The 23,324-nt window shown below is 45.5% G+C and overlaps 1 long non-coding RNA gene across 1 annotated transcript in view; it reads right to left on the bottom strand.

Annotated features, from left to right (window-relative positions):
* Nucleotides 1–9,956: 9,956 nt before the first annotated feature.
* The window catches only part of LOC144141858 (uncharacterized), a 33,344-nt gene continuing 19,976 nt past the window's right edge, over nt 9,957–23,324 (bottom strand). Inside the window, exon 4 of the long non-coding RNA XR_013316719.1 lies at nt 9,957–9,998. This is a non-coding gene — a long non-coding RNA (uncharacterized LOC144141858). The remainder of the gene's footprint in view (nt 9,999–23,324) is intronic.

Consider the following 23,324-nt stretch of genomic DNA (forward strand, 5'->3'; position numbering starts at 1 on the left):
TACTTGTTTATACTAGCCTGATAAATTCACAATTGCTCTATGGAAGTGTTGTTTCTGTGTCAGCAAGTAAAACCTCCCTCAAAATTCTGTACCCGGTGCTTCATCTAGGGCTTCGCTTGGCACGTGGCACCTTCCGCACTAGCCCAGTCGAAAGCCTCTATATGGAGTGTAATAAATGTAACCTACAACGTCATCAAGCATACACAGGTCTCCTTATGCGTTTAAAATTTCATCCATGCCTCACTATTCCTTTAAATCAGTTTTTTATGATACCTCTATGACTGAACTCCTGTAAATCGACAATCGTTCTCGGCGACTTTCCCTTACACAGTTAGAGAGGAAGCGTCACAGCTTGCTGTCTCCTGTTTAGATATCATCCAAACTTCTCTAACAGATTTTATAGTACCATGGCATCTTCGCCCTGTATCATGCGACACAAATTTCACACATATAGATAAAAACTGACCTCCCGGTTGTGCAATTCTGCAGCACTTCTTGTATTTGCAGCAGAAGAATCAGTGCTCTGAATTTTATACGGATCCGTCTAAAACTGCCACCTCAGTGTCCGGTGCAGCGCATGGACCCGGTCTTAATGTCACTAAAACTCTGGATAGCATTACTAGTATCGTTACGAGAGGCCTATGGTGTACTTCTTGTTGTTATTTATATACTTCAAAGCCACATCCCACAATCCATTATCTATACAGATTCCCTCAGGGTTGTGCAGGCATTTTCGGCAACAAAGTCTTCGAAAAACCATGTTGTCAATCTGATCATCAAGGGTATTAGGTCTGCGTATGTCTAGAAATTTGAACTTGTCGTTTACTGAGTGTAAAAGAACTTGTTGTTGGGCGAGTTGCTGCACCTTGGTCAATGAACACGGGCCTTCCGCGAAAAAGACCCCACACACAAGATGGACGGGACGAGCGCAAACTCTCAACTAAATTTTATTGAACCGATCACACACCTATAAGTACACTACTATCTGGTCACACCTGCGCATTCCTTCAATCACTACGATCTTTACAGGCAGCTCTATCAAAATACCACAGACCGGGCAGACCGGACGCTGTATCAATGACCGTATGCGTGAGCATGACCTCTCTATCAAGAACAAACTAATGCCCACTTGCCCAATCACTGTCTGGCCTTCAAGAGTGATGAGTGTGAGCCACTGTTAAAAGAAGTTAAAGGAGCCATGAAGAGAAAATACAACTTCGTTTAATTTGAAAGAACTAGGATACAGTATCTCACTCAGCTCCATTGCAGCCCCAAAAGATGTTTTTTAACGAAAAAAAAGCAAGAAGTATTTAATAACTTTCAAATTTTGCGCCACAGTGACGTGTTATGAGCGAGATTGACGTCATACGGGCCAACAATAAAACATAATTTTCAGTCCGTTAACTGCACGTTAGCATTCAAGTGATGCGGTAAAATGGAACTAGAGACCCCATTACAGACGTCCAGTCATGTGTCGTCGCGACAGGTCAGTTAGGGGGCGCCAATTGCACAAACAAGGCTCCGTGACGTCATAGAAAAGTTGCGGGAAATTGGCTAGGGGGTCGCCACGGCTTCACACGTTTTCGTTAATATCTCCGTTATTTTTTCGAAGATTGCGATGATATTGGTATCATTGTTATCGGCACTAAGCAGTCTTTCTAATAAACCCAACTTGTATTTTCTCTTCATGGCTCCTTTAAGGTTCTGCGCAGGTCCAGCAAAACGAAGTCACAAGAAATTTTGGAGGCCTACCATATGAGAAAGAACGGAGAGGGATGCGTGAGTGTTACATCGGTGTTTCTTCATAAACCAGAGATTAAGTTTCTTGACATGTCTAGTATTGTGGTAGAGCTGCGTGTAAAGATCGTAGTGATTGAAGGAATGCGCATGTGTGACCAGATAGTAGTGTACTTATGTGTGTGTGATCTGTTCAATAAAATTTAGTTGAGTGTTCGCGCTCGTCCCGTCCGTCCTGTGTGTGGTGTATTTTTCGTGCAAGACCTGTGTTCATTCTGCCTTACTGAGTCCCTGGCCACTGTGGTATAGCTGAGAACGAAGCCGCGGATAAAATCGTTGCTGCTGCTACACTCTTCACTAGAGGAGACATAACCACATTAACGTACAACAGCGTGAAGCCACACATCAGGCAACAATTTCGCAAAACATGGCTGACACACTGGAGTGAACAAACACAGAAAACGTTACACGCAATAAAACCACACTTGGGACCACACACCACCGACACACGCAATAGGTACACAGAAGTCGCCTTGGCTAGCTTACGGATAGGGCACACACATGCAACGCACGCGCACCTTCTCACTGGATCTTTAAGAACTCTGTGCAGCAGGTGCGGAGAAGCCCTTTCCGGGATCCACATCCTCATACATTGCAAGGCACTGGAAACAACACGACACTGACACCTCTCAAAACTATACAGACAACACATTTCATTACACCCCTCATGCTTTTCAGTGGACGACCCCATAATCACCCAAAACCATACCTTTAACTTTCCTAGCTAGGTCAAGTTTTTCAAACCCATTACTTACAATGCATATTGACACCCTGGCCCTTTAACCAGTCCTCTACATTGTCTTTTATGTCATTTTAAGTATAAGTTAGGTTGAATTTTAGTTGAATTTAGTAGAATCATCTCGTCCTCATAAAACAACTTCCTTCGCGCTGTTTGCCCGTAGTCGGCGTTGCGCAAAAAAAAAACCAACCATCTTCATCATTGACCAAAAATCGGTATGGCTTGTGCAACTTCTCCTAAACCGGTGGTCTTGACGATATTGCATAGCTGCTTGCAATGCTTGACAGGTATTATTTGGAAAAGCCAATACTCAGTATAGCTACTGTGTTTTCAGTAACTTAGTGTATTTTATATCTTTTCTTGTAAAATAGAAGGAGACGTACAGTACGTTTACACAGTTGTAGGTACCAAACGTAAAGCGCAATGCTATGATGATTAGGTTATATTGCTTAATAAAACGTAGTAGCTTCGATTCACGCGTCTTCGGTGGAGATGCCGTCCGTAAAACTTTTGTGGTGCACAGGTGAAAAATGTTGGTTGTCAAAAATGTTTGATTTCCGGCGTGCTCGCTTCGAATCATACTTCAATCCTAATTTAGACTTCCCCTTCGATTCAAACAAAGTGGAGGAAAACACACCCTCCCTATCTCCTTAGTTATTTTCCCATCGGAATGGTGTTTTGAATGGCGTAGGATTGGGTCCCACCCTAGGAGCCTGTTTTTTTTCAAATTTCGGTATTTCTAAAATAATTATGTCTGTTTCAAAAGCAAAAAAACTGGGCCACTCTTTCGTAAGACTTTCCCACCGTTTTTGACCAATGGCCTTCGCCCTTTTTACCAAAGAAGTCCCTAATTCCAAGTTACCATGAAAAAAAAAACCATACCAAACATGTGCTAAAGCATTTGTCACGTACAATGTGAACAATTCCAAACAAAGTGAATGGAGCCTTCCACTGCATAAAACACACTTCTGCACTGCCTAGATAATATAGGTTGTGGTTATGCACCTGCGTTAGCTACTCTGTACCACAGGGCGTAATAACAATATTTTGCATATTGCATATTAGAGAGTGCCTGTCAAGGCTACTGTCCTAACAAGACGGTATGCCAGTGTTCATTAAAAATGGTTAGGTTAAAAAATTGTCCCATATACTGTTTCCGAGGCCTCAAACGTTATTAGTCAGTCGGGATGGTTTTGTTATCGGTAAAATGCTATATTGCCGTTTTTAGACAGACAATTTCACCTTGACTGCGCTACCTGTTAGTGCTCATGTGTCCCTGTGGGGTCTAGTCTTAAATGTTGTAATTTAGGAGCGAATCTCTACTCTGCGACATGATAGCGCATACGTCACGACGCATTGCTTTCCAGGCGCAGGCACGCTAAGCTGCGCATTTCTTTTTTATGTTTTCAGTTGTTCAGAGCTTCTCTCCCATTCAGCTCTACCTGCTACTCTAATGCGGAACAGTTGCTTTGCCTCCACATTATCGCCCAGTGGCGGTGGTGCCGTCTGTAACTGCAGTTCACCGCAAGCGAACCACCTAAAAAAGCAAGAGTATAAGGGCTGATTCGGCGCTGATTGAGTTTACAGGGAGGAAGGCAAGAAGAATACACGAGGAACATGGGCGGAAAGTCTTTTCTGGCGGTCTTGGTTCTGCAGTCTCGGCATGTATGGAACGCGGGCTGTGCCGTCTGTGAGCCCCGTACAGGGCAACAACAAAGGAAGATTTATGAAAAGGGATGGCTCAAGGCCGCATGGGGAAGCGGAGGGGGCGGGAGGTGAAGATCTCAATAGTGTCCCAACATGGAGGACTCAAGAACGAATCGCCACAGAGCGGATAAAGTCTGTTTGATGCGACCCTTCGGACGGATCCACTCTTCGTAAGCGAGTACCCAGGCAGGCCGATGTGTCTCACGTGGGCCTACGAGACCTATGCAGTCCCATACAAGGTGATGGATGGTTGGCTTCAGTGACTGCTCACATGCGTAGCAGACGTACGAATGGTCGGATGGTGATGCCGCCGCAGATGAAAGGTCTAGGCAAGCTGGTGCCGTGGAATTGCCTCTCCTCATTGTTCTAGCCGAGGCGTGCTTCCACCTGGCCACGACGTCATCAGTTAAAGTGTATACGGAACGCGCACGGTTAAGGAAGACATGTGCGGGGCGGGGAAGCCCAGGCGGCACTAGGTCAGTGTTGATGGGCACTGTTGAAGGGATCTACTGACGGCGGCGCTGTTTGCAAAAGCGGCGTTCACCATCGGGATTAATGCAGAACTCTTTATTGCGGGAGCCGTCAAGCTACGGGCAGAAATTCAGACAAGCCTCGCTCGCCAGCTGATCAGCCACAAACTACCGAGGGCTCTTGCGTGCCCACGTGTTAGGCGAACGGTCACAGTATTCCCAGTGCGCAGTCGCAACGTTGCACAGGAACCATTAATGTTATGAGCCACAAAGTGCCGTCTGGGTGGTCCATTGAGATACCGTAAAACCTCTGTGCTGTTCGTAAATATGCTGACGCTTCGGTACGGTTTGGGATCAGATGCCAGTAGGCGTGCAGCCAGCTTGACCCCCTCCTCGATGACGGGAACCTCCAGCGCTGTGGCGGTATGTGGTATGGTCATCTTGAAGGTGCGGGTTGTGTCTACGGCCGGTACGTGTGTAACGGCGGCGAGGGACGCCGTTTGTTAATGGCGCCTCCACGAAGCAGCCACGAAGACAGACAGTGTTGTTGAGTCTTCTGTGTTCAAGGGAGGTGTGCTGACCGAAGGGACATGTCTATGCGATGGGTAAGATCCTTGGTGACGTGGAGTGGGTGCTGGCCGTTGCTGAGTAATGAGCTCATCCTCCAAAGGTGGAATGTGCTTATGTATGGTTGGCACAGACGTGTCGAAATCCTCACCGGCATGGCACAGTAAGCGGTGGCCCTGGTGAGTGAGATTGCGACGGTCTTTCGCCCTCTCTGCCCTGGATTGGATTATGCTTTCGAAAGTAGGAAGACTGGCGTACCGATAGAGCTCCTCAATCCGTGTGTGTCGTGGAAGCCCAGTTATAGCTCGAAGCACTTCCCGGTAAATGACCTCCGGTAAAGTAAAGGTAAGGTATTTGGTGAGGGTATAGCACATGGCGCCATATGTGGCTTTGGACACAAGTACACCTTGCACCAAACGCCGAGCTACGTCCTGAGATGCCTTGCCATAGGTGTTGGAGATGTGGCGAATGAGGTGCAGGAGGCTACGCCACTGCTGCCGAAGTTGCTTGATCCATTCTGTAGTGCCACCGTTCTGGTGAACGGACACCCCGAGGACAGGCACCCAATCCTGTGGAGCAGGGTGGAGCGAAACGCCTTCAATGGGTAATGAATCCGGGAGCGCTCTACAGGCGTGCCCCGAATGACCAGGAAATGTGTTTTCGCCAGCGATATTTTTATTCCAGTGGGAGCTAGGAGAGCACGGAACGTGTCTAGGGCCTTTTGTGATTGACACATCACGGCGTCGGTTGTGGGGTGGTCACTTGCCTCGGTTAAAATTGTAGTGTCATCGACCTAGGTCGTTACATGAACACCTTCCACCACAGACACCCCATGAATCAACTTCCTGAAAGCCAAAATAAAAAGAATATGGGAGACGATAGCCCCCTTGGGCACCTCGCAGCACCCCTTGGGCACCCCGTACAGGGCAAGCCGAACGATGAATCTAGTGATCCATAAGTACAGCACAATGACATGTTGTGAAATCTCAAGCAAAGATAATGTTTAACTAAACACCGTGTGCATACGCGTTCTTGTCGCTCCGCATAACCAGGCTGAAGAATTGAACCATCCTTCGTTGTTTTCCGACCGTCAATATAAACTGCGTCAAAAAGTTCTGCCCGTGCGCAGCTTGATGTATAGTTTTATGATGGCAGAATTGTCTTCTTTTGCGGTCTTCCTTCTGTTCACTTGCGTTAAGACAGGGCTACTAGGTATTTGGAACTAGCCAGAATGACACATGTATTGGTACCTTGTATTCTTGCGTACGTTTAAGCAACATAAAAGGCTCCGCCGTTTAGTGCCGTCCGTGGGCTGAGGGGCGTCGCCGTCAAATCATCGAGCAAACCATGGCGACCCTGAAGAGTGAAAAAAGGCTACGTTTCTACGTAAGGGTGCTAGGATAAGGGGGGTTTGTCGGGCCCGCACGAGACGCTTCACTGAAAACGCTTGGAGATCTGAACAATAAACGAGGCAACGGGTGCATTGGAATCGTTAGCCACGGCAAATGCAAATTCTCTGTAACCATAAAAATAAATTCCGTCTGACATTATTTCACCCAACTTAATTTGCGCGGTCAAAAAAGCTAAAAAGCTGCATCGAAAAATCGCATTAGTGATCATCGTAATCGCCAGCCAATTTTACTTATAATCTCCCACATTGCTTAAATATGAATGCCCACTTTATGTGAAACATTTTCTTCTGTCTGTGTTTGATTTTTTTGTTATTCATCGAACACATATTTATATCGACGAGTTTATTGTCTTTTTTTCCGTTGTGCTACCTTGGTCTTCAGGTCACGCATTATTGAACGCTTTATTTCTGAATTTAGATGAAAGGCTTCTCAAATTCAGGTGAAAGGCTTGTTGGATGGTCAATTTCAGATCAGAGGGGTGTCGGGACGTGAAAGCTCGTCTAGACAGGAAGCGAGTGTCGCAAATTACTGAATAAAATCTTCGGAGTACGATGCCAGGGCGGGGAAGCTCCGCCGATCTTTAAGATAAAGTGTCCGAAGGAAGTTGACAACCGCGGCTGTCTTGTCTTGGTCTGGACGCATTCCCTGTTCGGAGGCGAGCTGCCCTATAACTGTGTGCTCTTGCACAAAAACGCCATTTTTTTCATATTGTGTTGCAGGGCGGAACAGACACGCAGGTCAGTTCTTCGACAAGGCTCGAATCGATCTATTCATGGAGCGAAATACCGCTTCTTCCATGGAAGCTCGGGAGCCCCACTGGGCTGGCTGACACGGAGGGACTGCAGATCGTCGAAGGGCTGACATATCGTTACGACCTGGTCAGCGCTAGTGGGGTTTTTTGCGACCAGCGCGTTAAATGCGAAGAGAGAAATTCCTTTACAAGACATGGCACACACGGCTGTCCTCCGGCATGTCTTTGTTTGCACGGTGGCATAATGCGAGAACGTCCTCAATGTAGGATGTGTGTGACTCACAAGGTCGTTGTATGTCCTTGTTCAATTGCTTTTTGGCGGCTTCCGTACGCATAGACGACGTGCCGAACACTAGGGGCAGCTCGGAAATAAATCACTGCCAGTCAATGAAGTCGCGCTCGTGATTGCAGACCCACGTCTTCGCTACTTCTTTGAGGGGAAAGGAGACGTCCCGGAGCTTGAAGGCATCTTCCCACCGATTGAAATAGCTGATTCGGTGAAATTCTGATTCGGAAGTAGGAGGCCAATTCTAAGAAACTGCGAAGTTCTTTATGACGGTGTGAGCGGAAAACTTTAGTACGGTATTGAATTTTCAGGGTCGGGCTGGATTTCTTCTTTGCTCAACAAGTGTCCTAATACCTTATTCGACTTGCTTGCAAAGTGGCATTTCTTTGTGTTAAGGGTCTACGAAGCGGGGAAGGAATTACCGCGTTACGGCCAACTCTACTGTCACCGGCCCCCGTTGTCGTGGCAATGAAGTCGTACATGTTTCCCGGCTGAAGCTTTTGGACTCCCGGCATCCGCCTTAAGCACCCCAGTCGGCCGCTTCAGCCCAGAAGGAAATGGTGTAAGTACTGACTGACTAAGGCAGACATTAGCAGCCGTATGTGGACATATTCCTTAGTGCCTATGCGCCATATGCTATGTCCCACCTGCCTCGCTCGCCGCGTACATCATCATCCACGCTATCATCATCAGTGTGTTCTGAAATTTCTGCGCTCGACCGGAGCTCGCTAGCTTGTCGCTTTCTGTGGGATTCGTGTGATAATCCGGTGCCCGAAGACTTCTGCCCTGTGTCTCACATTTGGTAGGGTGCGGGATAGAGCGAAGGCGGAAGGGCGTTCGGGAACTTAGTCTCAGTTCGCGTCAGCTGAGGTGCTCGTCCCGGTACTCTGCAGGTGACGGCGAACGTTGTGCGTTCGAGAACCATAAAAGGCAGCTGGGTCCCATTCACTGTGATACATTCGACCAGGGCTCGTCATTTCTGCTTTTGCTGTAGTTGTAAGCTCTGATTTATTTTTCGGGATGCACTTTTATTGAATTTTCTTCTCGCTACTCTACTTCTACTGCTGCTACTTCCCGTGGGTGTACTGCTCTCGACGAATTGAAGAGCATCTACCCAAAAACATTTCACCAAGTTTCGCTGGTCAAACTGAACTTTTAGGCTGTACGGGCATACTCCATCATAAAACTCCGCTAAGTAGTGGCCACAACGATGTCCTGCCGTTAGGCAAAATAATGGCATATTTATGGCGAAGCACATTTCTGTGATAGGTAAGGCAAAAAATATACTAGTGATCAGTTTAATCACGCACCTAATGCCCGTTATACTATCCTGAGGCTACCGACACAACAGCTGTATGGGGAGCTATAAACGTAAAAAAGGACGGTTCACGCTGTTTGGTTCGCTGAGTGAGAAAACGATATCAATATTTCAAAATGCGGCGGCCTTTGCGACCACAGTCAGAACCTGGCTTTACCTAAAGCTTTCGTTTAATAAAATTAATTTACTCTTCAGAAGGTGACACCTAAAAAATTAAAAATATTCTGGTTGACGAGGTATTTGATTTCGTTGGCAGCATTTACGAGGCTTCTGTAAGAATTCTACATATGTGGTATTAAATGCCGGCATTTGAACGTGCCAGTACGGGGCCTACCTCTAGTGTTTGTCGGTTAGCATGAGGTGCGACTGCTTAGCGGGGATTTTTATTTAAACAAAATAGGGACCAGTAGGTAATATATCCCGCCATCATTCCTCTTGGTGGTGGCGTTCTCTTGTTTTTACGACACATGAGGTTTGAGCGGGAAAGTATCTCGTACGTCATTGCAACAACATTGCAACCACAACTTCAAAAATATGTTTTCGGCACTTATAAAAGTTACACTTTGATCAAAAAATGGAATTGTACAGTATTTAGCATTGTTTCAGGCATAATAATTTCAAATTTAAAACAGGGTAACTACATAATGCAAAATCACTAATATCATCGCCCATTAGTTGCGTGAATACACAAAGTAGTGTGGATCCTGGATATTGTGAGATGATTACCTTTTCTTCGTAAGTTATTTATTTCCAAGGTTAAGAAATCAATCCCCCGATCACCCGTAAGGTTTATATTAACTTTTATCTGAAAATAGTCTTGATACATGGATTGAATAACATGGGTGGCGTGCGTCTCAAAACAAGCTGAATAGAAATCCAGAAGAAACTGCTTTGAAGAGCGATACTTACTTTTGGCAATTGACCAACTGTGTTCTTCAACCGTAATAGTCTCTGAAGAAAAGAAATTGAGAATTTGTTTGAAACTTTAAGGGAAACAAAACAAAAACATCATGCTGGTCCAGCACTTAGCTGGCTTTGGGGCTATGCCATTGTACGTCAAAAATGAATGCTTATTGCAACAAAAATTGTGGAGTTTTTTATCGAAGATTTGCCCTTGTTTTGTAGCTAATGTGTGACTTTTTTTTGCCTTGGGGGATTTCAAGTGCAGTTTTCCAAGTAATGTGCATCTCAGGATGAACAACATCTTTCTTGGTTGATAAAATTTATATTTAAACCTGCAAATTTATAATTAAGGTACTTCAGGAACACATACTAGAACAAGGTCTGTGAGTAAAATCTCCGCTTATTGTTCTTATTCTACCAGGGGTTTCGAACTACGCGGTATATTTGCAAGACCTTTTCAGCTGCAATCAGGTAATCTATCCTCAAGTCGACAAAAATTCTCATTGGTATATTACCGCAAACGGCGAAACAGAATACGAGAACATTAAAAAACCAAGGACGAGGCGCGGATAGGACAAGCACTATTTTCTGGGCTCGTTTTCTGTGCGGCTATGGACCAACACGCCCAAACCTTTTCCCTCTCTTGAGCGCAAACCGTGCTTCTGTAATAATTGTTCAGATTGGTTTACTGCGCTCAGGCGGCCCCAGATCTATTTTTGTGTGTATGTAGCATGTCGCAGGAATCGTACTGGGCATGTCTGTGGTAATGCCAGACTTCTATTACAGAAGAAAGGCCTCGCTGTGTGGTCGCTTTGCTATATTGTTCTTGTTTGCTCGAAAATAAACGATTTGATTCGGCGCTTCCAATCATCAGAGCACTTGAGATAAACAACCTATTTTTCTTATCACAAACCGGCGGGTTTGGTTTCATCCATGGCACAAGCATTTTCTAAGAAATCTGCATAATTTAAACGCATATATTACAAAATATTTACAAAATAATCAGGCTGAATCAGCGAAATTTCTCGTCCTTTTGACGTGGACTGTACACGTGGTTTTCGAATTAACAGTTCTGAGTTTACTCTGGCGAAAAAGTTTTCATTGTTTTGCAAGTTTCAGAGAATATGGGGGTGAGAAAGTCTTAGGGCGTAATGGAAGGTAACTGAAATATCAACAGCGCAGATCAAGAGAGACTCCCAAAAAGCTAATTAATACCGGGTGTTCTACATCTACTTTTATAAACCTTTTCTGCAATTCTTTGATATATTCAGTTCTACATTACCTTGCTGGTATTTCTTGAATGAAGAAAAAAGGTGAAAGATGTTACCTCGGAACGAAGCAGTTTGTGCAGTATTTAACATAAACGCAGATCACCTCGAAATCCGATTGAAAGCAACAGAAAACTCATCACATATCAAAGCAGGTAGACTCTACTTGATGTAGAGCAATGCAAAAACATGGTCAAGATTGAAATTTAACGAATCAAATTTGGACTCGGCGCTGTTTTATAAGAACACTAGACATAAGACAGAATGGTGAGAAACAAATGCGTTCTGGAGGAATGATCAGAAAAAAGAAAAAGAAAGGTAAACCATCTTCCCGTGGGGAACCCCGATAAGTATGCGAAGCATCATGGGCGTTTCGTGTGGTTCCATTGTGTTGCCGTTATGTTGAGTGATCTGGTGTGCAGTAGCGCCAGAGGGAATTGCGCGTCCGGGTCCACACCGGTGGCACAGGCACGCAAGTACTGTTGTAATACGGTGAGTAGGTGGTGGTTCTCGAAGCGCCCAAACTCGTCCATCATGTTCTGTCGATGTTGTCGTCTTTGTGGTAGAATCGGTAGTCTCCGTCAGCGTTGGTGAGGTAAAGGTTGTTGACGTTGGTGCACCGGCTGAGAGCAAAGTACACGCCCTCCTCGTCACAGCTTTGTCTTCTCCTTCTTCTTCGGCGGTTCTCTTACGGGAAGATGACGATGGTGGTTGAACGCGAAGCTATCTCGTGATGGATTCTTTGGTTGGCCATTACCTATGGGCATCCTGCCACAATCATCATCAGAGGCGCTTCGGACAGGGCACGGACGCGGGACATCCCCCCGAGCAAGAGATGCTTCATATCTAATAGCAAATATTTTAAACCCTTTTATTATAAGTGTAAAAGCAAGTAGAGGAGTATAATTGTTGGTTCTTTCTCGAAGAAAAAACACACAACTTAAAAATTTCTAATTTCCTACTTTACATTATTGTGGAAACGAATGTTCCTTTTTCAATTCTTAGTAGTGCCTTTTTCTGAATAAGGACGGAGGTATTTGCAAAATAGAGACAGTTTTTTGTAGTGCTTTATCAGTTCCATATTCGTGTACCGTCTACCTAAACTTTTTTTGGTTGTAAATTGTAAAATGGCTAATTTTTTTTCAAATGCCGTGTGATAAACCGGCCCCCGAAGACCCCTGTGCCTCACATGTGGTAAGGTACGGGCCGGAATATCATTGTTCAGTGATGTTTATTAAAATCGTTGGATAAAATTGTTCCAAAAACTACGTTGCTTCATCTGTACCGAATGATTCTTGTATCTGATAACACCCGCTTTTAATTATTATACGTCGAGCTTTTCTTAAAGTCACCGCGCGAAACACTTTTAAAATTTTTGCAAAATTCGGGTTCGGCCTCCCACCTCAGAGGATATACATTATAAGGATCTTAACATGAAATCACGTCACAAGTACTCGCTATGCACGGCTTTTATAAACGGTATGACAAACAGATTTCCGTAAAAGGCGAACAACATAAGTGAACGATCACAATTCAGCAGACGTACTATCATAAACAATATTGCAGGACACGACGCATCACCAACACCTTGCTTTTTAATAGCGCGCCTGTTGCATTGTGATCGTTCACTTGTGTTGTTCTCTTCTTACTGAAACCTCTGTGTCTCACCGTTTATAAAAGCCGCGAATACCGAATTCTTGTGACCTAATCTCATTTTGAAATTCTCATTCGCACAAACGACTTGGATTGTTTTTCGATCATTGTAGCAATTAGGAAACACCAATTTGTATAATTCTTTAGCGCATGTGGCTACCAAGATGCACGAAACCTTGATGAAAGCGCGTTTTATCAAGAAAGAAAATGATCACCAAGTACCAAAAAAAGGTACACTAACACGAAGTATGAAATAGGTTGTGATTTTAGTGTGAAGTTTTGCTTGTGTCATTGTTGCCAAAGCATCAATTTCTACCTCATTTGCTGCATTCTGAACAGGCTAATGTTGCGAATGCTCTTGGAACAATAGCAGATTTCGCGTGAGAACGTTATTAGAAAAAAATGCAGCATATATTCGCATGCATTCGGTATATTCTGTCTCTGACGAGATAAGTTTATTGTACACTAGCTTTGCCATATATTTTTAAATTGCCACGAAATTTATTTTGTTTAACTGTAGTAAAATATCCCCTATTTCGTTTTTTTACTTTTTAGGGGATACATAATCAGCACAATAGTGAAATATGGCAATGAACAATAAAAAGCTTCTTAATTTTTGATTGTACTCGCTTTGTTCTTCTTCCAGAGAAGGGTTGGACGAGCTTATATCTGCAGGCACTATTGTTTTCTCAATGTGCTTAGTCATAATTAAATGAAACTATGTCTACTTTTCGAGATATGGAAACTTGTTGGCCGTGGCCGTGGCCGAAATAGTTTTCGGCGTTGTTATAGCCCGCCCGCCAAAAAACATTTAACGGTAGCCTGTGCAAAAACATCATTTCATTTGCTTCTCCCTACACAATTTTAATATTTTTACATAAATTTACGCATGCGGAGTATGAAGAGCGAGAGGTTGAAATGTCGCCATAGGAAGAGACAGAGAGTAAATGCACCATTCTTGAAATTTCGGACGTTGTTCTGGAAAGGAAACACAACCCCTGAAAACTCCCCTGCTGAAAAGAATATTATTTCAATACGTCCAAACATTTACTTTTTAGCTGTAGTTTTTACACTCGTAGCGGAAACATGACAGGGGAACTTTTTTTTCTTTTGCCTACAATGGCGGGTGGCACAATAATGCACCTTTGTACAATTTACGAATTTCTGTGTGTCTATTGCAGGACACGTGCTGTTTAATTTTAACCTTAAACGGACGTCGTCGCACAGATTAGAACAAATTCTGTTCGTATTCAAACATTATGCAAAATAACTGAACAAGACTTGCTGAAACAATTTGCGTAAAACACTAGAATCTACCACCGGCAATCGAGCACTATTATAGGTGTTTATTCCCACGTCAAATATCTCAACAGTATACTTTAAACTTCAACAACATTTATTAGTAATGCTTTTACATGCTTTTGAAGGGTTTCTGTCTCTCGGATGGTTTTCTGGTGCGCTGTCAGCGTATTCCGGTGACACTTGTAACAAAACGGCGTATTTTTACAATCATCCTGTTTATTAATAACAATTATTCAGTTTTGACGATGCTCGCGGTGTGAAATATTTATAGCACAATAATATACTACTCTGACCTTCTTGGCTGTTAGGTACGTGGATGCATCGGTTCAGATTAGAGATAACCTTCCTACAAATTCTCCACAAAGTTGTGGTCACAATTTCCGATATTTATTCAATTCTCTGGTGGCGTATGCCTCTGTTGGTGGCCTTGGTGTTCACGCCATCATCATAATAAGCCTACTCGGGTCCACTGCAGGAAGAAGACCTCTCCCATTGGCACCCAATCACTTCTGCCCTGCGCTGCTAGAGTCCACAGTTAACCCCCGAAAAACCGTATTTCATCCCTTCTTCGAATCATTGGCCTTAAACTTCTACTAAACCGATCTCTTGGTTTTCATTCTTTTACCGTAATTGTCCACCGGATGTCGGTTCGTCTCACTACATGGCCAGGCCAAGTCTATTTTGTTTCTTTATTTGAACTAGGATATCGTGAACTATAGTTAATTCTCTGATCCTGATAGTATGTTTCGTTTCCGGAGTGTTAAACCTATTATGATTCTTTCCATGTTCAAGTCAGCCAACCTAGGCTTGATTTATAGTTGTTTAGTTATGCACCAAGTTTCAGCTCTGTGTGTCATTACCGCCAGTAATCACTGGTTGTAGATTTTTTTTATTGAAAGAGGTAGCTTACTTTTCATATTTGGCAGTGTTTGATGAGTGCATCTCAACCGATCCCGATTCTGCGCTAAGTTAATCTCTCGTCGTTGGGGTCAGCACTAACCATCTGTCCAAGGTAGTTGTATTTTTACTTCTGAACGTTCGTTCCTAAAGTAAAGAGGACGTCCTTGGCTTTGTTATTCCTCATTCTTTTATTATTATACTATTTAGGTTCAGCCACGCGGCCCTGCTTTCTGATTCTAATTCTTCAAGCATTGTTTGCAGGTGTTCTGCAGTTTACTCACTCACGGCCAGACTGGAGAGGCGCGCGCGCCTCCAGTTCGGCCGTGACGTGACTCGGTAATACTATTTTGTTCGCAAACCCCAAATTGTTCCAGTATTTTCTTTGTGTCCTTAATATTATGTTTTCCCATTCAAGATTTGTAAATGCCCCCTCCAGACAGACGATATCTCCGTCTTACTCCAATTCGGATTGGAAATCTACTGCCTTACTTGTGAAGCGTTATGTGTCGGTGCATTTCTTATATATTTTCAAGAAATTTATGTGTGTTTCCTCTATTCTCTGTTTTATCCCGTCTAAAACGAATGCGCTGAGTACCGAAGCAAAGGCGTTCTAGTACTCTATAAATGCAATGTAAATGTGTTCATTGGCTGTGCGAATTTTTTATCACTTGGTTGACAGCATGAATGTGATCCATGTGTGAGTACCGTTTCTTAGATTCGGCCTGCTATATAGGTTGTTAGGAATCTACGCAGTCTCTCAAGTGGATAAATATAATTTTGGTAAAGAGCTTGTAAACAACTAAGAACTTAGAGTAGGCCAATAGATCAGTGATTCATGAGGTCTTCGGGTTCTCCCTTGTTTTGAATCCGAATATTTGTCGGATTCAAAACAGCCTTCAAGTATTCTGAAAACAGTACAGCGAGCTTTTACAGTACAATATATTTTCCCTCCTTCAAAGGATACACGGTTATGCCGCTCTTACCTTATACCATTTGTGATTTCATACCTTTGAAAGCTTTTTATATTCCGCTTTCGTTATTGCGGGATCTCGCCAATTGAGCTTGTACACTCACTAGTTTACCATATTCAGCCTTCGCTGTTTAAGGGTATGGTTGCAATCGTTCTCTTATTTTTATTAGCACGTCCAAGTTGCGCGTAACGTGTCCCGGTTCACCTCTCATTTCGCACATTCTGTCTTTGCCAACTGCTAGATTGGCCTTAGTTGTATTTGTGATCCCCGCTATTTGCCGCGTATCCTCGTTGACTGCCATAATGTATTTACAAATGTTGCTTATTTTTGTTATCTTTTCATCAGTTACCACAGCTCGGCTAGTTCAATTTCATCGGCCGTACTTGATACTTTCATGTTCTTACGCTTGGCAATTAGTTCCTTCGCTTTTATTAGGTTTTTTGTTGTACGATAGGGACGTTTGCAAGTCAATCTCCTATTTTCTTGTTTGTAAAAGAATGGGTTCATTAACCTCAGTTTATTACTCTGTGCAGATCCTACTAGTGTATCTTCTCGTCTGTTGCAATTATCCATACCGAAGATTCCCACTGACCGTTCTGCCATTTGCTTCTTACCGACCATTGCATTAAAGTTTTCCATCACGATAATGAACTGCGTTGTAGCCTTCTTCACTGCTGATTCGGTATCCTAGTAGAAGCTATGTACGGCTTCATCATCATAGCTGGTTTTGGCACGTATGCCTGAAATATCTTGAGCCTGTATCGCTTGTTTAGATTGATCACGATAGCCAGGGCTGTCTCGCTAGTGCTGAAAATCTCTTCCAGGTTTCCTGCTATTTCTCTGTAGATTACAAATCCCACCCCGTGTTTTTTCTCCTCTTGGGGTCGTCTATAGCACAGAATGTGCCCGCCAGTGAGCTCTATGAAGCCTTGTCAATGAAGCCTTCTAACTTCGCCTAACTCTATGATACCCCACCTAAAGTCCAAGAGCTTCTCTATTACTACAGCTAGACTACCCTCGCTAGACAGAGTGCGTGCGTTGAAAGTTGCCAGGGTCAAGTTCTAATGGCGGCTGATCCGGACCCAGGGATTCTTAGCATCCTCTGTGTATCGCTGTTTTGACCACCGCCATTGACAGGTGCCTTACAGCTGCTGGGTAGAGAGGACAGCGAGTTGAGTTGGTTATTCATGGGAGGTTGCAGTCAACAGCTAGAACAGGGAGACCAGTTCAGTATGGGGTGATGCAGTGCTGCTTATTTCCACTAGAGGCTTCCTACATTATTGAACCTTTCTACTGTAGCCCGTTAGGTTTCCGGAGTGATGGTTACTTCCGTAGAAGGAAGCACTCCATGACTGCATGACTTGGGCATAGAGAGCCACATGAAAATCATGAAGTTGATGTTGCCTGGCCCCTGTAGATAGCTCCACGGGCTGCGCTAGGCACAGCCGGTTGTTGAGCAGGCCATCCTCACTCTCCTTTGTGGTGGTGACAAGCGTGGTTCCCGCTGGTATTCGTTTGCAGGGGGTCTCGATCGCTTTTACAATCCGGTGTGAACGACACCGGTGCTTGAATTGGAGAGGAGCAACTCTCCAGAATCTCCTGTGACAGGCAGAAAACCTTTTCCACAGTCTCTGCAAATCGGCTAACGAAGTGCACGCCCTAGGGTTCTAGCAAACGCCCCGCCTCAAGGTAGCTCACCTTACTGTTATAGAATGTCGGCTTCAAAATACCCACCCGAGTTATCTTTGCCTGCTCCATTTTTTAGCAAAGCCCTGTCAGCATAAAAAGTGGGCTGCTTCTGCAACTCGCTCGCAGCAGTAAAAGCTGCCGCAGAACCAAAGGCAACCACAATATAACTGGCTTATGAACTAACGTCACCGGTGTAAGCCGCCTGAGAGTCCTCGTCTTTCAAAAATTGACAATTCCTTGCGACCAAAGAGCCGCCTTCAAAACCGAGGAAATTATTTACTGCTTCAATGCAATTTTCAGCGGAGTCTCCATCACATGGAGAAGTAGGCACTCCGGAAGAATGGAAACGGCGATTCCATTGCTCCCGCTCTCCACTGCATCAAAGAAGACATACCTTCTCGCTCTTTGTCATGCATCGAATCAGCAAACGCTCCCCCTCGAACTCGTATCTAACTTCTGTCTTGTCAGCAAGACACGTTCACTGCGATTTGCAGAATATAGAGCGTGTATCTCTCAGGCGTACCATCTGGTACACGTACAAGTTTTGCACACGTGACGTCACTGCTCTATCGGGAACGAAAAATGTCTGCTTGCCGCGAACAGGCGTGAGGCGTTTCGTCCGGAAAATATTCTGCAACAAGCGTAGCGAACTCCTTCTGCCGTGACGCACACACTGTCTAGCGAGGTAGCCTGAACCACGTCTGCGGACGATGTAGCAAACGCAGTATAGATGGCCAACCGCCTCCTCACCGGACATGTCCGCACACACAATATCCGCCGCAGACTCGACATTGTTCTCGGGGCCCTAGCGACCTCGAATTAACCTGAAGACCATCTCCACATTCGGCGCAATGTGGAATAGTGGGCGCCTTGGGGGTGACCTAGGCAGTTCTTTTGCGTGGGCCACCACACTATTTCCCGGTATGTCTACCACGCGTGCTCCCGCATCCACGGCAGCCACGCGAGGCTCGCAGATAACAGAACACCGTTGACAGAAGCGCCAAGGCCCAGCCCTTTATTTGGGAACTCTCAAAGCATGCTTACGCAAAGCTCAATGGCGTTCAGGAATCACGCCATCCGGTGGTCATTGTCAACTGGAGGCAGGCACTAACGGTGGGGACAACTGTTCCCACATTATATAAGCAGTCCGACGTGGCCCTCGTGTTCCGCAGATGTCACCCTGACCGGATCTTTGATGTGACTCTTCCGCGCCTCTCGTTCGCGCCCACAGCGCACGGAGCGCACGTGCCATCTATAGCGCACTACTGAACTAGCGGCTCGCCAGACCTGTTTAACAAAATCGCGTGTCTTCCCAAAGCGCGCACCGGTTCGGGATGACAGTTGTCCACGGTTTCCTGAGGTCCAAGCCTTGAGCGACTTATGGCAAGTTTCGCCAAGCTTTTTTGAGCAGCTGTATTCTGTGCCTTGCTGCGTTCATTTCTGGCATGTCTTTTCTCATTACGTTCATTTACTGCTATTTACTCGTTACATTTTTGTTAGGTGGGCGGTATAATCGTTCAGTTTTAATTCGGAAAACATTTCTCGCTGCTGCTTCTGACTGCCTCGTCTCTACACGCGTCAATAACAGTAACCGGTGCATGCGAGGGCTAGAAGCTGAATTCGGCTTTCTTTCTACACCAACAAGCGCCGGAATGACCCGTTCAACAAGCCTAACGGATCACTGCAGTGCCCCATCCTTAACGCTGTTTCTCCACGCGCCGCCTACGCAGCGGCAATTTCATGGTGCTACTTGAGAAGACGGTTGATATTGGCTCAACTGTTTTGATCGCGTCGACACATTTAATGCTCTGGTTGACAAGCGCAAAGTCATAAATGCATTCGTCTTGCCAAAACAGTGAGCCCGGACGTCATCCATGACGCAAAAGCACTCGCCCACAATCTTTGAGTTGTTTTGGCATCAGTTGCGATACTTACAGCAACAAGCAGAAGGAATGGCGAAACGTGCCCTTCAGGTTGAAGCTAAACAGTCAATTGATAGCGTTGCTATGTTTGCTCAACACCTGTTGCTTACCCTTCAGTGTGGGGAACCCACCGTGTGCAAAGGAACGAATGTGCACCAGCACATGCGGGTTGTTAAATAGAAGCATTAAAAATGGCTTGTTAGGAGCAAACCAATCACCACGCCCAAATTTATGGGAGCGGTGGGAACAATGATGCGCGCACGACAGCAAAGCGACACGCAGTTCTGCGGCCAAATGAATTTGCTACTTATAAACTACCCTGCTACTTTCCCAAACCACACCAACCTGTGCCTAGCGTGCATAGAACTCTAATTCCTATTTGGTGGTGACCAGGACCATCAGCTAACAGTCGCCATCATCTAAGCGTCCTCCGTAGTAAACCTCGGCGACAAGTGGAGCCCGTGAGAATACGTTGGGGAGAGGATTTCATGCTAACCAATTCCGACATGCTACAATCGCCATCTGCTATGCATTATTCAGTTACTGAGACGCTAGATTCCTGCCTCCTCCTGCCTTGGTGGCGCCTATGTTACTGCCTGTCGCCCAACAGCCGTTCCAGGCGTTCTTCAATACGACTCCTTATGAAGCAAGGTGACAAAAAAAAACGTATGATAGGGGACCGCCTGGCAAAAGGTGGAAAAACCCGTCATGTACTCCGCTGCTGCCCATATAACTGAATATGATTCCATTGATTTTCGCGGTAGCGCAGTGAGCGCAGAGCGCAGAGCAGTGAGCGCAGTGAGCGCAGAGTGGGCTCTGCGGAGTGCCCACAAGAAATTCTGAAGTATCTGTTCATTCATACCTACCTTTAACTCGCCAGATGACGCATCAGCCTAAATCTCGGTTATACCGATGCAGTTGTGCAACAGTCCTTCTCTGGTTTCCGGCCAGACGAGAACGAGGACCACCAGCACAGGCTGATGACACGAATGACGCTACCACTCAGCAGTGTCTATCCAGCAAGGCGAATTACCCAGAGTGAAAGAATACAAATATTTGGAAGTGTGGATAAACGAAGGGGATAACTCCTTAAGGACTCACGCGGAGCAACTTAAGGGTAAGGGAAAGCAAAACGCAGCTCTAATGAAGCATACAGCTCTGTGTGGGTATAACAAATATGAAATAGTGAGAGGAATGTGAAAAAGAGAAATTGTTCTGGGTCTCACATTTCCGAATGCTGTACTCTGCCTGAAATCAAACGTTCTATAGGGCCTTGAAGTGAACCAAAGAACGATAGGACGTTTGGCCTTAGGTGCGCGTGGAAAAATAACTAACGAAGCAGTACATAGAGATATGGGCTGGTCGTCATTTGAAATTTCACAACCACAGAGTGAAATCTGTTTTGAGATGAGGTTGAGAGCAATGGATCAACGAAGGTGGGCACCTAAAGTATTTAGCTACCTAGACTTGAAAAGCGTGGACACGCAGTGTTTAAGGGAGACTAAAAGGCTAACGATGAAATACGGAAAGAACAGTGGAGAATCCAAAAGAGCCAAGGTAGCCTAAAAAAGGCAAGGCAGATTGAAACGAATAAATGGAGAAACAAATGGTAGCTTAAACGTCGTTACATATGTACAGGGCTGAGAAATTGAACATCAGAAAGGAAAACTTCTACGATAATTCCCAGGGCAGTGCTTTGCTTTTAGAGGCTAGAGCCGGTTGCTTGCGAACTAACAGCTGTGTGGGGAAGTATTCACAAAATGATGGGGTATGTGTGGTCTGCCTAAAAGAAACGGAAACTATGTGGCACATAGTGTTAGAATGCGAGGGTATCTATCCAAATATTTATGAAGGAAACATTCGGCTTCCGGAAGCCGTAGCATTTAAGGGTAGCATAGAGGAAGTTAGCTTCAAGGCTGTCGAGGGGTCAACAAGAATGTTAGAATGCTGGTGGGAAGGTAATATTGCCTAGGACGTTTACCACTACTGTTCTGTGCCTAATAAGCTTTTTGCTCCTTCCCTAAGCAGCGCCAGTAATAAAGCAAAAATATAAAACATACGCATATTAGTTCATTTTGGTAGGATGACATGTCATCGCCCCGTAACCAAAGGGTAACCAATACCAATTATCATCACGAAACCGAATCCAGTGAGCGCAGTAGGTGAACCCGCTTGGTATTGGCACCAAGCGCATTTTCATTCAATGAAGACCATAGCTGCAATTGACCTAAATGATGTATTGCGAACAAGGAGAACTCATTACCTCCGCCTTTCCTGCATACGTCATAAATCGTCCACGAGACACCCTTGTCTACACTAGCGCTGATTACTTCATTGGCAATGGCTCCCTCGCGGTGCGAAGAGCAACCAACACACACCAGCACTACACATGTGCAAAGAAAAGTATTGGGTGCTGCCCAAATATGGCCTGTTTTTCCGTCGACGAAATACATGCTTGCATATTGTAACGTGGCGGCAGAGCCAATGACTCGAACGATGGTTGAAGGATGAGGGACAATCTATTCACAGAATTTACAATGCGGCCAATCCAGCGCGCGGGGGGACACAGCCACTTTTTCGTCGTCCTCGTCGTCTTCTGTGATGAGCCATGATGGGGCATTGGCCGCCTAGGTGTCCCGTGACATTACCCCCCCGGTCGAGGGCGACCGTCCCGGTCGAAGCTGCACCGCTGTGATGATAGGGACGCAGATGAGCAATGTGGGAACACGCATGCCGGGCAGCATGCCCCACACAGCTTCGTCGTCGTCACAGATGCTTGTACGTGACGCCACATGCGGCTGCTGTCTTCATCATGTTTGATGGCGTAACATGCCCGTTTCCTCGAAGGCGACTGTCCCGGTCGAGGCCGCAGTAGCATGATGAGCTCGGTGAAGGAGAACGATGAGATGAGAATATACAGTGAAGCTCTTGCCACCACGGATGTAAGGGATGGGTTTGGTGAACTCCGCCCCACAGCAGCGACGCGCCCACAAAGGAATGAGGAACCGGTGAGGACTTGCTACTAGGTCGAGCCACAGGGCTGGGGACACGTTGTCGTCGTCGTCTGGTCAAGCGTCGTCGTCGGATCGGCTCGTCACGGGCTGGGGACACGGGGCGGGGGGGACGTCGTCGAGTTCTTGTAGCGGCAGGGCTGGGGCTGCCCGACGCGGTTCACGCACCCTCGAGGATTTCACCAATGCCGATGAGGTGGGAAGCTGGGGCCAGGACGGGGATGACGACCCGCACTCTCCACCAAATGGAACGTGGCGGCAGAGCCAATGACTCGAACGATGGTTGAAGGATGAGGAACAAGCTATTCACATAATTTACAATGCGGCCATTACAGCACGGGCTGGGGCCCGGCCACTTCTTCGTCGTCCTCGTCGTCTTTTATGATGAGTCATGATGGGGCATTGGCCGCCTAGGTGTCCCGTGACAATATTTATACTTACGTTTTTGGAAAAAAACGTGTAGAAACACTTATTTTAATGAGGTATGGCAGGGCCCGACATTTACTACTCCTGACTCGGCTAGTCTGTTTGACCCGGGGACTGGCTGAGCTCAGTAAATGGCAGACCGAAATATTCTGAACAATTTTTTGCTCAGAGCACCAGCGTCTACCGTTAAAAAACAGTTTCCTACTTGAAGTCGGCCAAAACGCCAGCACCA

The sequence above is a fragment of the Haemaphysalis longicornis genome, unplaced genomic scaffold, assembly GCF_048455015.1.
Source record: "Haemaphysalis longicornis isolate Haplotype H1 unplaced genomic scaffold, Haemaphysalis longicornis Haplotype H1 scaffold_6, whole genome shotgun sequence".
In the NCBI taxonomy this organism is placed as follows: domain Eukaryota; kingdom Metazoa; phylum Arthropoda; class Arachnida; order Ixodida; family Ixodidae; genus Haemaphysalis; species Haemaphysalis longicornis.